Source organism: Atractosteus spatula, chromosome 7 (genome assembly GCF_055471065.1).
Source record: "Atractosteus spatula isolate fAtrSpa1 chromosome 7, fAtrSpa1.hap1, whole genome shotgun sequence".
In the NCBI taxonomy this organism is placed as follows: domain Eukaryota; kingdom Metazoa; phylum Chordata; class Actinopteri; order Semionotiformes; family Lepisosteidae; genus Atractosteus; species Atractosteus spatula.
Window position 1 is genome coordinate 28,782,716 of NC_142712.1, and position 12,711 is coordinate 28,795,426.

Here is a 12,711-nt window from a genome sequence, read left to right on the forward strand (position 1 = left end):
TCACTCTCTTACTTATTATACACTCCTGCTGTGCACCCCTTTGCATCCCTTTGCATGTACAGTATCTTTTCAAATCTGCACTCCACTCTCCACCCTGGTCTTCACCATTGTAACATCCTCCCTGGTTTATACTGTACCTTGTAATTGAATTGACATAGACAGCCAATTCCTCAGACAAATAAATTAATTACAAACACTAAAATATTACATTTACTGTACATTTACATTTGTTTTGTTGAATTTAGAATTACTTAGAATTTACTAAACTACTCACTTAAGGGTTTGTATGCGTCTTTGAATAAACAAAACATTAATAGAAGTCTACTCCTTTGTTTTGATCCTTGGGTCAAGACCCAACCATCTGCATTGCAATTTCAAGTCCTAGAATAAGTGAAGATCATTACTGTTAAAATATCTCCTGAAATCACATTGTTACACCAACGTGAAAAAGACAATGCAGAATTTCTTGCTTTCTCTCTCTGCTCATGGGAAGTATGAGAATGGACATGGTACAAGTACGTCTTTTGTGATTTTGTGAATCCTTACACTGAATGCCAAACAGTAATTAATTGCATAACCGTGGTGGCAAACACAATTTACATGAGGAACACTGATTTTCACAGTAGAAAAAAATGCTTAGGATTTACTCCATTACATCAAGAATATAAAATACAAATTAACTCCTGAATAAAAAAAAAAACTTTATTTAGTTAAAAGGTTAATACAAAATTTTCTGATGCACAATTTCTTTTCAATGTATTGGAAACAATGTTTTCTACAGTATCTGAAATCCTTCATTAATAGAAACTCTAGTAAAAGTTGTGGCTTTCCCAGTAGCTTAAGGTGCAACACAGTATTACACTCAGGATGGGACGCAAGTCTAACGAAGGGTGATGCACATCTACACATAAGCACACAAGGGCAAGTTAGAGACAACAATTAACATAACCAAAAATGCACTATAAAACTCCATTCAAAAGAGAGTTATAATTTTCATAATGGTATAGGGATAAAGCCAAATATTTCAAAATAAGTGTTATAAAATATTTCTAATACTCTTTGTGTGCCTTAACCAACCAGCCTGTTGCCTGACACAAGAATGTAGCTAGAATGTAATGTAAGAATGTACTGTAACTGTCACAGGTTGACCTAGTGGTCTTTATGTTTGGGCAAGTAAGGGTGATGAGTTTGTCTTTTGGATAAGAATCCTTACCAGGGCAGTCCAGATCCTGTGTCAATACGCCCTAAATGGATGTCCAGTACTGGTGCCTGCAAGTCTAGCAGGGGGACATCAGGATAAAAAGTCACAGAGTATGGTCAATCATCCAAACAGACCAACCAATCAGGTTACTAAATTTGTCACGATCGCTACTCCTCCTCTTAAGGGCGCTCCAGCCCTTCCTCGTTCCACCTCATTCCCCACACCTGTTCCTTATTCCAGACCCTCTTTAGTTCCACCTTAAAAGCCAGATGTAGACCTCACCCGAGGTTCCTCATTGAATCGCGTTTTGTGAGAGCCCGGTTCCTGCTGCGTCTGTCTCCGTTATGCTTTTAACTTTCTGTTCCTGATTCCCCTCACCGGTTCTGACCCGGTTCCTGTTCCCTATCCCCCCAGATGGATCGCCTGGCCATGGACTTTTGCCTCCTGATTACCCGTTTTGTTCCTGATTACCCGTTTGGATTTCCTATTTCGATTGTTCGCTCGGACTCACTTCCCCTGGACACCTGCACTCCTTGGACATGCCCCCCGTCTCCATCCCTTCTCCTGCATGATTTTATTCCTACTGTGTCTTCACCAACCGGATCGTGTCGTCTGCATAGGGCCCGGAAAGAACTGCTACGTGACAAAATTGTCCGTTCAGTCAAATTCTAATAATGACAAAGTCAACGCATGTAAAGATAGTGTGGTTAGTACTTTGGCTTTAACTCACCTGGCTGCTCAGAGAAAGTGCTGTCACATCCCCACTCACTCATGAGGTATAAACCAGGGCGAACTAATAGTTAGCTGGTACAGTATCTGCACTGGCTACCTTGGGATTGGGACTCAATCTGGTGAGCAGCAGAAAATGGAGGTGCTGTTTGCTGACATTTTCTTGATGTAATGGATAAGAGCGTCCAGTACTCTGAGCTGAACTTTAGAAAGAGAATGATTATCAGCTATGTATGCAGATGGAAGATTTGAGAGAAGGAAAAGTCATGGGCAGTCACCAACCAGTTGGATACCGATCAACAAAAAGGAGGGGTAAATGGTGGCGGGAACCAATTGCTGCAGCTGCTAGTTTAGCAATAGGGACAGAGGGGTGTGAAGGAGGAAGCCTGGATCCATTGCAGAAAGACACAATGTGCTCACACCCTCAGAGTGGAGTGGAGGTCATCAAGCAGGTGCACTTGAAACAACAGTGAAATGAAGGATAGAGAAGGGAAGAGATTAAACAATAGATATAGGTTGAAGCCATACTGTAGGTGTGGTGTATTGAACACTAGATCAGAAATGGAGAGAAAATGGGGGTAGAAGGAGAACAGAGCAGGTGAGATTAGTAAGAGAGAGGGAAGAAGGGGAACAAATCTGCTGCAGTTGTTCAGATTTTTCCAGAAGCCTTGCTGACATCAGGAAACCTGAAAGAAAAAATACAAATGATATGGCCAAGGTATTGTCACGAACACGGACTGATATCTGTGTCAGATCTTGTAGAAGACCCTATGCAATGCGGTAAGAGCTGGAGAAAACAGGAGGCGTGGTAAAAGGGAACACACAGGGGTTTAATAGTGCACAAAATAATAGTGGCAATCCGTGAGACAGTGAACAGGGAAGACAGAACGGCATTCAAATCGCAGGGATTTGGACGGGTCCAAAGGCAGGTCAGGGCACAGTCCGGGAGTCCATCAACAATAATCCATCATGGGACGCGACAAGGTTAAAATCCCCGGGAAAGGGGAACACATGGACAGGCAAAACATGGAGGTCCAAGGGTGACGGGGCAAGATCCTCCAGACCCCGGGCTCAGGAAGTGGGAGGTGTCGGGGATGAGGCCTATGCCCTCAGGAGACGGACGTAGGGTTTCCTGGTGCCAGGCGGGCTTCGCGACATCTTTACCCTAATGATGAGCCCCGAGGACTTGAGGAGCTAGTCTTTAAATAATAAAGGTAAGAGGGTACACCTGGGGAGCTTAACAATCACAAGGACAATAATGGGTGCAGTTGAGCGCCCTCTAGGGAGGGATGTCAGGCCTGACAGGTATAGTTCCTCCTTGCACAGGCTCTGGAGTACCACAGTCTTTACCAGGAATAACCAGCTTCCTCATAACGGATGTGTGGATTTAGAATACCTTAACATAATTTGATTTGTAATTATTATTTACATAGAAAATATTTTTCTTACTAAACTGTAAATACTGAGATTACTGAAATACTGAGATTCCATGTACTACCTATTACATGTTTCAAATTTTCCCATGAAAAAACATTGCATAATTATTGTACAGAATAAGCCATTCCAATGAGTTTAGCTGATTTAGAACTCTCAGTTTATGCAAGTCACATAAATGTAATGAAGGCATTCAGCATTCATGCTTGTTATGATGTTATTATATTACAGAATAAAATCTGCAAATTCTTTTTATTTATTTTTTCTGTGCTCCATACAGCCAGTGTCTCATGAACTGTGGTTTTTGTATCTCGTGTCCAATCTAGCTAAATAAAGTGGGAGCAGGGACTTTGGCTGATTACTCAAGGTTGACCACAGTTAAACTGTCTGAACTGCACTTTTCATTGCGGGTTTAGTAGTTTTCAATCAGGTGAAATAAATGTTGTTTGAATATGGTAGTGGTGTAGTATCTTGACAAGGGAACATTCCCAGATATAAAAATATGTTTTCTGTTCCATGCCTAACATTCAAAGAAAAAAGAATCTTTGTGAATAAATACTGTACATTTTTATACATAAAAGTTGTATTAAATAAAAGCTTTGCATCTTCTAGGTAACCACATTATATAACATGAATTTATAGTATGTATATAACCACACAGAAACAAATTGTCCTTGTATATTGTGAATGTTACTGAAAGATATAAAAATGCATACTCTAACTTTCTCCATATTGATTATGATGGCTTGATTTCTGGGGTTTTTTTGCAGCTCAAGTATATGGTGTTCATGTCCCGCAGATATTTGGGAAAAGCACTTATCTCTTAAAGCAGTATGTGTTAGAGTGACAGTACTCTTCCTGAAGTGGTGCAGTCCTCCCAGTTGCTAGAGGGAGCATGGACAGCTTACCACTCCTCTTGCAATGGGTTCTGGCCTTCCATAAAAGAGAAGACAACATTGGGAGAGGGTTGAATTGGTTTATGCAGAGCAGATCTTCAACCTGTTAAACCTGTGCAGCAGATTCTGACAGCTGTCATGCCTTCACTTAAAAAAAGGTGTGTTGGGACTATTTAGGTGCTCTGACTCTATGTTGTAGATAGTTGTTGCATGTAAGAGTAGTGAAAGGAGCTCATAATTACACAAAATGAGTGATCCTAAGTTTATTTTTTTAATTGCTAGGTTTTAACAGCAAATTTGTAGCAGAATGTATTGGCTGCAATAAAAAATCTTATTTAAAAACAACAACCTTAAATCAGTTGCTAGTAAGAGAACAATATTTATACTGATTATTAAACACAGCGCTAAGCACTTTCATTATGTACATCGAGGTACAATTATTCTGCTCTGTCAAAATATGCCTTCAGCAAGGAAAGAAATACTTTAAACTTGCAGCAAAATCTGTTAAACTTTCACTGTGTTCTCATGTGCAGAAATAAAGACTAATTAATTGATCAGTGGTAGCATTTCATGAAATAAAATCACACGTCTCTAGTTTAGCACGCTGGAGTTTAAACTCTTTATGAACTCACAAACCATAATTCAAAAGCAAAAGGTTTTTCAATGCCACACACAAACAGTTATGTCCAAAAGCCTTTGTCAGTAGCTCAGTTAAAAAAAAGAATCAGCATAATTGTGTGTTTAAGATGCCAGGAAAATAATTAACAGAAACAACACTATGGAAATGTGCATACTAATCAAACTATATTACTTTTGGCAGAGAATCCAAAGCATTGCTCCAACACGCAACCTGGGAAACAACTGACTTTGCGTTGTTTCAGGTGTCTAAAAGTTTGAGAAAGACACAGACCGCAACAAGCACTGACATGGCTGAAGCTCTTGTAGACACACCTGGTTCCTCATGAACAATAAATAAGTTGCTTACTGTAGCTTTATTTCAGTAGTGCAAAACATTCTACTGACTTGAAAATTAAAACAAGCACTGTAGATCAGGATGTACCTTTACAACAGTTTCTATATGTTTTACTTATACATTCATAACAGATAAATGTTGTTTAAAATAATATGCTAATATTTGGTTATGTACTGCTGGATGAAAGAAATAAAAATATAATGAGGATATTTACATTTGTAAAAGTGTTGCATAAGATTTTATAAGTATTCTTCAGGATTAAACCTGTCACTAAATGAGAAGGCTTCCAAAGATGATCTGAGCCCTTGTGATTGTGTAGTACTTCTGCTAAAGCATGTTGTTGCAACTCAGTAAAGATCAATGTACTGTACCTTTAACACTAAAGAAGTAAACCTATGGGTTCTTAGATAAGTTCTCCTCGTCCTATGGCCAGGAAGCAGCCTGACAGCTAAGTGGGATAAGACAAATGTACAATGACTAAACGCTCAATTAATGTTTTTCCAATACATTTAATTCTTGGGTGTGGTCATTCCTCTATTGATGTAAAATAATTCGGTGAAAAGTTGGCTGCAACATTGTGCTTGAAACATTCTTGCTGGTTTCTATTGATTTTCCACTGGACGTGTTGCCTTCAAACATCTATCTGTAGACTATGTGTAACCTGTATATGTACTTTCTAGATTGCTATCTTGAACCTGAAATTGGCTTTTTTTAAATGTCACGGGAGTTTTTTCTTCATTGCAGATGTTAAGGGAGCATGAAGTATGTAAAGAAATCATTGATTGTATTACCTTCTGTTTATTATGTTAACAAAAACAAATAAATTATTCCTGAAAGTTTTAATTAAATTAACTCATGTGATAATTAAGGCAAGAAAGCACATGCTATGTTGCTTTTTCCATTATTTTTAAAATTGTCTTCAAATTATCAGTGCTAGTCCCGCAGGATAATGTATCTCATATATTTGTAAATGCTAATTTTGCATTGATCTCTTACTGAAAAAGGAATAAAGATGAAAAAATTCTAGCATATTGGCATCCAAGTCTTTTTTGCCATTCAAAATCAAAAGCTCCAAAGTTACTTCTCCAGTAAACTTCCTGAGTGTCTTGCAAGGGATATTTCTATATTTTGCAATACAACAGAATACTGCAGAAATGTATTTACTCCTAATCAAGACTTTGTGCTTTTTAAAATTTGGATAAAGGAAAGGAAACACCTCTCAAAATATAGAATGAAAATGTCCTATATTAAAAAAAATGGAATTAAGAGGAAGTAAATAGGTGGAATAGGTTTTTAAAGGAATTTTAAATAGCTTAGTCATGTTGCTGAAACCGATACCAAAAGATCTGTCAAAAACAGGTACACAATTTCCACTCTTGTAAGATCTAACAAATAAACAGGTGCAATGATCTGAATTGCCTCCTCTCCTTTATATAGCACAAGGACTAATTTTACTTTTGTCTAATAAAATTTACTGTCCTTAAAGATATGTTATCCAGGCACCATTATTATCACCTAAACTGTTCAAAGGCAAAATATGTAGGAAATAAAAAATATTAAGATAATTACAATATATCAGCTTGAGTGCTTCCTGCACCATTTCACCAACTTCCACCCGTCCCTCAAATATACGGTTAACATATCTTCCACTACTCTTCCATTTCTAGACATCAACTTCTCCATCAACTACCCCCGATTCTCCACTTCAGTTTATTACAAACCCACGGATTCACACAGCTATCTCCTGTATAGCTCATTTCACCCCAAACACACTAAAAACTCTCTCCCTTTTTCACAGTTCCTTAGGCTACAACGATTATGCAGTGACGACATCGACTTCGAGAACCAAGCCCTCAAAATGTACTCCTTTTTCATTAACAGAGGATACCCCAGCAGTGTGATTGAAAGGGCCCTTGCCTGAGCCAAAAACACCCCTCGGACCATCAACCACCTAATCTGCGTAACCTCCTTGTTCACAGCTCCCTTGACCGCCCTCAACAACCATCCACACCAGGCACTTTCTCTTGTAACAGATCTCGCTGTATCACCTGCAAGTACACATCCAGCACCACACTCATTCAAGGCCCCTCAGGACAATTCCGGATCACCCAGATGGCATCTTGTAGCTCCTGCAACCTTATTTACTGCAGTAAATGCCCAGCCATCTACATTGGAGAAACAGGAAGGAGACTCGGAGACTGCTTCAGAGAACATGTCAGGGCTGTGAAGATTAAAGATCTCTCCAAGCCCATTGTTTTCATTTCACCTCTGACGGCCACGACCCCTCTAATCTCTCCATCTGTGTTCTCAAAGACGGTTTTCCGAACTCATACATCAGAAAGACTACCAAAACCAAAATTATTCTGCAGCTAGGATCACACATTCCCCCTTCTCTTAATGACAGACTACTCTTCTTTTAAATTTTCTCCATTCATTGGAAGTTTCATCTAACACCTCTCTACAGGTATTCTGACTTCACACCTCTTGATTGGCCTCTCTTTCTGTCCCCTGCTCCCGCCTCTCACTCCTCCTCCCTCCCAGTCTTTGTTCTCCCGCTACATTACCTTTGCCTACTGCCTTGTCTCTCTCACACCTGAAGAAGGCTCCACAACCGAAACGTGTTTTCTTTCTTCTTTTTTTTCAGCATGGAATAAACCTATTACTTGTTCCATTACAATATATTCTATCAGCATTTCATTGAGTAATAATTTTGAAACAACTGTACTTTACAAACTAGAGTTCCTATTGTTTGTTATTGCTTACATTCTGCCTATGGCAAACACAGAGGCAGCGTGTGACGTCATACACACAGTCGCAGCCAGGCTACAAACACAACACCTTAGCACTTTCATGGCTATTTCAGGGGATTTTAATCATGTTTCTATTTCCACCCCTTTGCCTATTTTCCACCAGTTTATTAAGTGCCCAACCAGAGAAAATAAAACACTGGACTTATCAATGTATATGTCAATGCTAAGGATGCATATACTGTAGCTCCACTGCCCTTCCACCCCTTGGCAGATCAGATCACAACCTTGTCCTGCTTATACCACTATACAAGCCTATTGTCCTGCACCAACCTGTGACCATGAGGACTGTGAGGAGATGGTCTGTTGAATGTGGCAAAGATGAAGGAGCTGGTGATAGATTTCAGGAGGAAGAGGGTGCAACCTACTGCATCCATAGTCTGCATCCATGGGAGTGGCGTGGACTCATACAAATACCTGAGTGTACATACTGACGATAGACTGGAATGGTCTAAGAACACTTAAGCCATCTACATGAAGGGTCTGTACTGACTTTACTTCTTGAGGAGGCTCAGGTCCTTCAACGTGTGTGGTAAGATGCTCCATATGTTCTATCAGTTGGTTGTAGTGAGTGCCATTTTCTACACGGTGCTGTGCTGGGGCTCTGGGATTAGAGCAGGGGATGCTAATAGGCTGAACAAGCTCATCAAAAGAGCATGTTCTGTCATTGGGTCTGATCTGGACCCCTTGGAGGTAGTGGTTGAGAGGAGAATGGTGTCCAAATTAATAGCCATCATGGACAACGTCTCCCATCCCCTCTATGACATGCTTTTGAGAATGAAGAGAGCACGTTCAGCAATAGGTTGATCCAACTACAGTGCGACAGGGAATGCTACAGAAGGTCATTCTTGCCTTCTACCATAACACTGTACAACTCATCCACTGTGTCTGGGCAGGGGCAACATTGAATTTGATCATATTGAATTTCTAAGTGAACAACATGATTTTGGTGATGTGATGTTGATTTCAGAAAACTGCAAAACGGACATGCCCCTATCCACATCAACAGGACTGAAGTGGAAAGGTTCAGTAACTTCAAATTCCTTGGCGTCCATATCACAGAGGACCTCACATGGTCTCTCAACGTCACCTGTCTGATAAAGAAAGCGCAACAGCGCCTGTACTTCCTAAGACGGTTGAAGAAGGCTAAGATATGTCCCCAGATCCTCACTAACTTTTACAGATGCACTTCAGAAAGCACACTGACAGGTTGCATCACAGTGTGGTATGGCAACTGCAGTATTGCTGACCACAAAGCCCTACAGCGGGTGGTGAAAACTGCCCAGTCCATCACTGGGGTTGCCCTCCCATCCATATAGGACATTTACGACAGACGGTGCTTGAGGAAAGCTCTAAGCATCATCAAAGACCCCACACACCCCAGCTACAGACTGTATGACCCTCTACCATCTGGAAAATGGTACTGGAGCATTCGGGCCCGGACTACCAGACTCAGAGACAGTTTTTACCCCTGCACTATCAAACTATTAACCTCCCAGCCTCTCTCACCTACGATCTCAACCTCACAGTGCCTTCTCTCTTATCAAAAACTCAAACACACATTGAAATCTACCTCTACCTCACATGTCAAGAAGCTCACTCCCCATAATTCTCTATCCTTTATTTCATTCTGTTGATGTATGATTTTGCACATCTGATGTTGTTTTGCAGACTGCCTGTTGTTGTTTTGCACACTGCCTGTTGTCTCTGGCTTTCTTTTCTTATACAATTCTATTGTTGTTTTTTTGTACTACTTATCATCTGAGAGCTAGCTAAGTAGCATTTCATTATACTCATATACCTGTATATGAGTATAATGACAATAAACTTGAACATGGTAAGTTTGTGAAAAAACAACCTCAAAATGTTTTTTAAATATTTTTATTGATTTTATTTCAATATAGACAATTTTACTACAAAGCAATGTCATGCAGAAAAGATGTGCAGGTTTCATGAAGCCTTGCAGATAATCAAAATACAACCAGTTTGTAGTTCCAGAAATAAAGGTATCATAGCCCTACCCCTCATTTCCACCACCTCTTTCCAAAAAACATTCTTCTCTGTGTAAAATTAGTTAATAAAATATACAAAAACAACCCTCTCACTCTTGCCCCTTTGATAGCAATTTAGTTTCCTATGTTGCAATGCATATATAGATATTTATAAGTATACTTTTTATGAAATCCGTAATGGGGTATTATGGTTTGTGACCATTGTAAGTATGGTGTTGTAAATTAAAATGCTAAGCATTAACTCCTAAACAGAGATGTCTGACCATGAATAAAACGTTTAAATGAATTGAAATACATATCAATACACAGTACAACTTACAAAAAGCTTTTAGTTGTTTTAAATGTGAACTTAATAAACCTGAACTACAGCAATATACTGTCAACAAATGTTAACACAATTGTAGGATTTAATAGCTTTGTGCTGTCAAGTCTAAACTGGGCCAGATACATTTAACATGAAACATAAAAACAATAAGAACATTTTGAAAAATTCCTTTTCTCCAAACCTAAATAAACATTTAAAATATCTGCTGTTTGGTTTTGCACAACTTACACAATTTTCCAAACCCAAACCTAAACTGCTTATTATTTTTAAAAAATTTCGACCAACTTGCGTCTATTCATTTAGAAATGTGTTTAATTTACTTAATAGACTCCATCAGTATACCATAGGATGACAGTTAAATAAAACTTTCCTTCTTGACTGACTACATTGTTCATTGCTAAATTGCCCATTAACAATCAATCATCTGCACAATTTTTGTTGTTGTATCAAATTCGAAATATTACCAATTGTTAGTAGTGCAAGAAATTACGTTAAACATTCTAGGACAACCAGTAAACATGACGAGGAATAGAGTCCATAGTATCTGTACAAAAATAAAATAACTAAATTATTATACAGAACAGGAGAGAGAAAGTACCATTTTTTTCTTAGTAGCATCTTGGTAAGAGTTCTAAGACAAAATGCTTATGTCCTTATTTGCTGGCCTTCAAACCATAAAAAACGTTACTTTAATTAACATTTATTAACTGTCCACAAGTAAACGACATCCCTTTAGAGTCAAGCAAAAGTTAAGCACAAAACTTTGAAACAAAAATCTAGTGCATAGATTGCACTCTTTGAGCCAAAACTCCTGAAAATATTTTAAACAGTCCCATTGCCTGTCTGCATATTTGGATTTTTTGGGGAAAGCTGCGATCTTTTTTACTATAGCCACACACATTGTATCAACATTAAAAAAGCATTTAGAATCTGAAGTGCTATACTAGGTGTGATAGCACATGAAATTCAGGTTCACACTGAGCAACTTAACACATCATATGCCCCTCTAGCCATTTTGCCCTTGATAAAAGAGATTATGGCCTGCAAGGAAAATAAAGTTATGTATGCAAAAATTCCCTGTCAGGCTTCCCAGCCACAACATTTTAATTTTAATCTTTACTGAATAGCTGCCAATTTCCTATAAATTCAACTTGTCACACAATGTTTTTTTCTTAAATTATTTATCGTGTTCCCATAAAGGTGACCTGTGATATTAAGGTATTATTCAACCCTAGCAAAAATGTTTCTTTATGAGCTCAGGATGCGTATAAACTCAGCATTTGTTTTGTCATAACCTTGAAAGGACAATGAAGACAAGTTGCCAACCTAATATTCTTCGTTAATCATCTATAAATCATGTATGACCATATATACTGTAGAACAGCTAGCTTGTGACTGACAGATCTACACTTCTGATCTGTGGTTACCACAGCTCTTTCAGTCGCAGTCTAGACTTATTAATCTTTATCATCAAGAGCCCTGTGTTGTCCCTGAATTCCAATGTAACAGTAAAAAGAAATTTGTGTTTGATTAAAAAAATCTGTTGACAAAAAAAAGATGCTGAAAAAATACCAATACCTCTCAAATGTAAAAGTAATACATTCATCTGTAACACTACAAGACCAGAACCAACTTTCTCTCCTGGATTTTCATCTTCAAGTTTCCATGTTTCAAATGTGCTTAAACCATCTGAAAAAGAAAATAATTGTTATATAAAAACATCCTACATTCCTTGAAATGAATGGCATCATACATAACATTGTAGCCTAAATAACTCAATCTGTAATCGCTATCAACTGTAACTAGTTTTTACATTGTGAAGCTAGATTTTGTAAGTGTAACATAGTGTCTATGATTTTTAGCGGTTTATCCTTAGTAAGAAAGTAGTGGGAAAAAAACAACATTTCAATCCAATATTGCAATCATTTGTCCACCAGCACCAGGATATTTTTGAATCAACAAAAATAACAGATGCCCAGCTGGTTTTTAAAAATATTTTCTATGCATAAACCTAAAGGTGGTAGTTGTATTTGGCATTACAATATGGCACAGCATCTCCATTACATTTAATTACATTTAGTTGGTGAAGCCTAACATTGTAATTCAAAATACTTGTGGGCACCAGACACTTCGAATTTAGCAAACAAACTTTAATGCCAACACAGTCACTTTCATTATTAATTTATGTTTTTGTCTATGCAAGTTACATAAAAGATATTGGACACATGAAATATTTATGTTAGTCAATGTTATTAGTGTAACATTCAAGACTTTCTTCTTTTTCAATTATTTGTAAGTAAAGAAAATTATTTATTTAATGAATGCATTGATATA

The 12,711-nt window shown here is 38.1% G+C and overlaps 1 protein-coding gene across 1 annotated transcript in view; it reads right to left on the reverse strand.

The window, feature by feature from the left end:
• Positions 1-9,907: 9,907 nt before the first annotated feature.
• Positions 9,908-12,711, reverse strand: part of pkp1a (plakophilin 1a) — a 52,351-nt gene continuing 49,547 nt past the window's right edge. The window contains exon 14 of the mRNA XM_088921594.1: positions 9,908-12,066. The gene's annotated coding sequence lies outside the window, so the exon portion shown is untranslated. The remainder of the gene's footprint in view (positions 12,067-12,711) is intronic.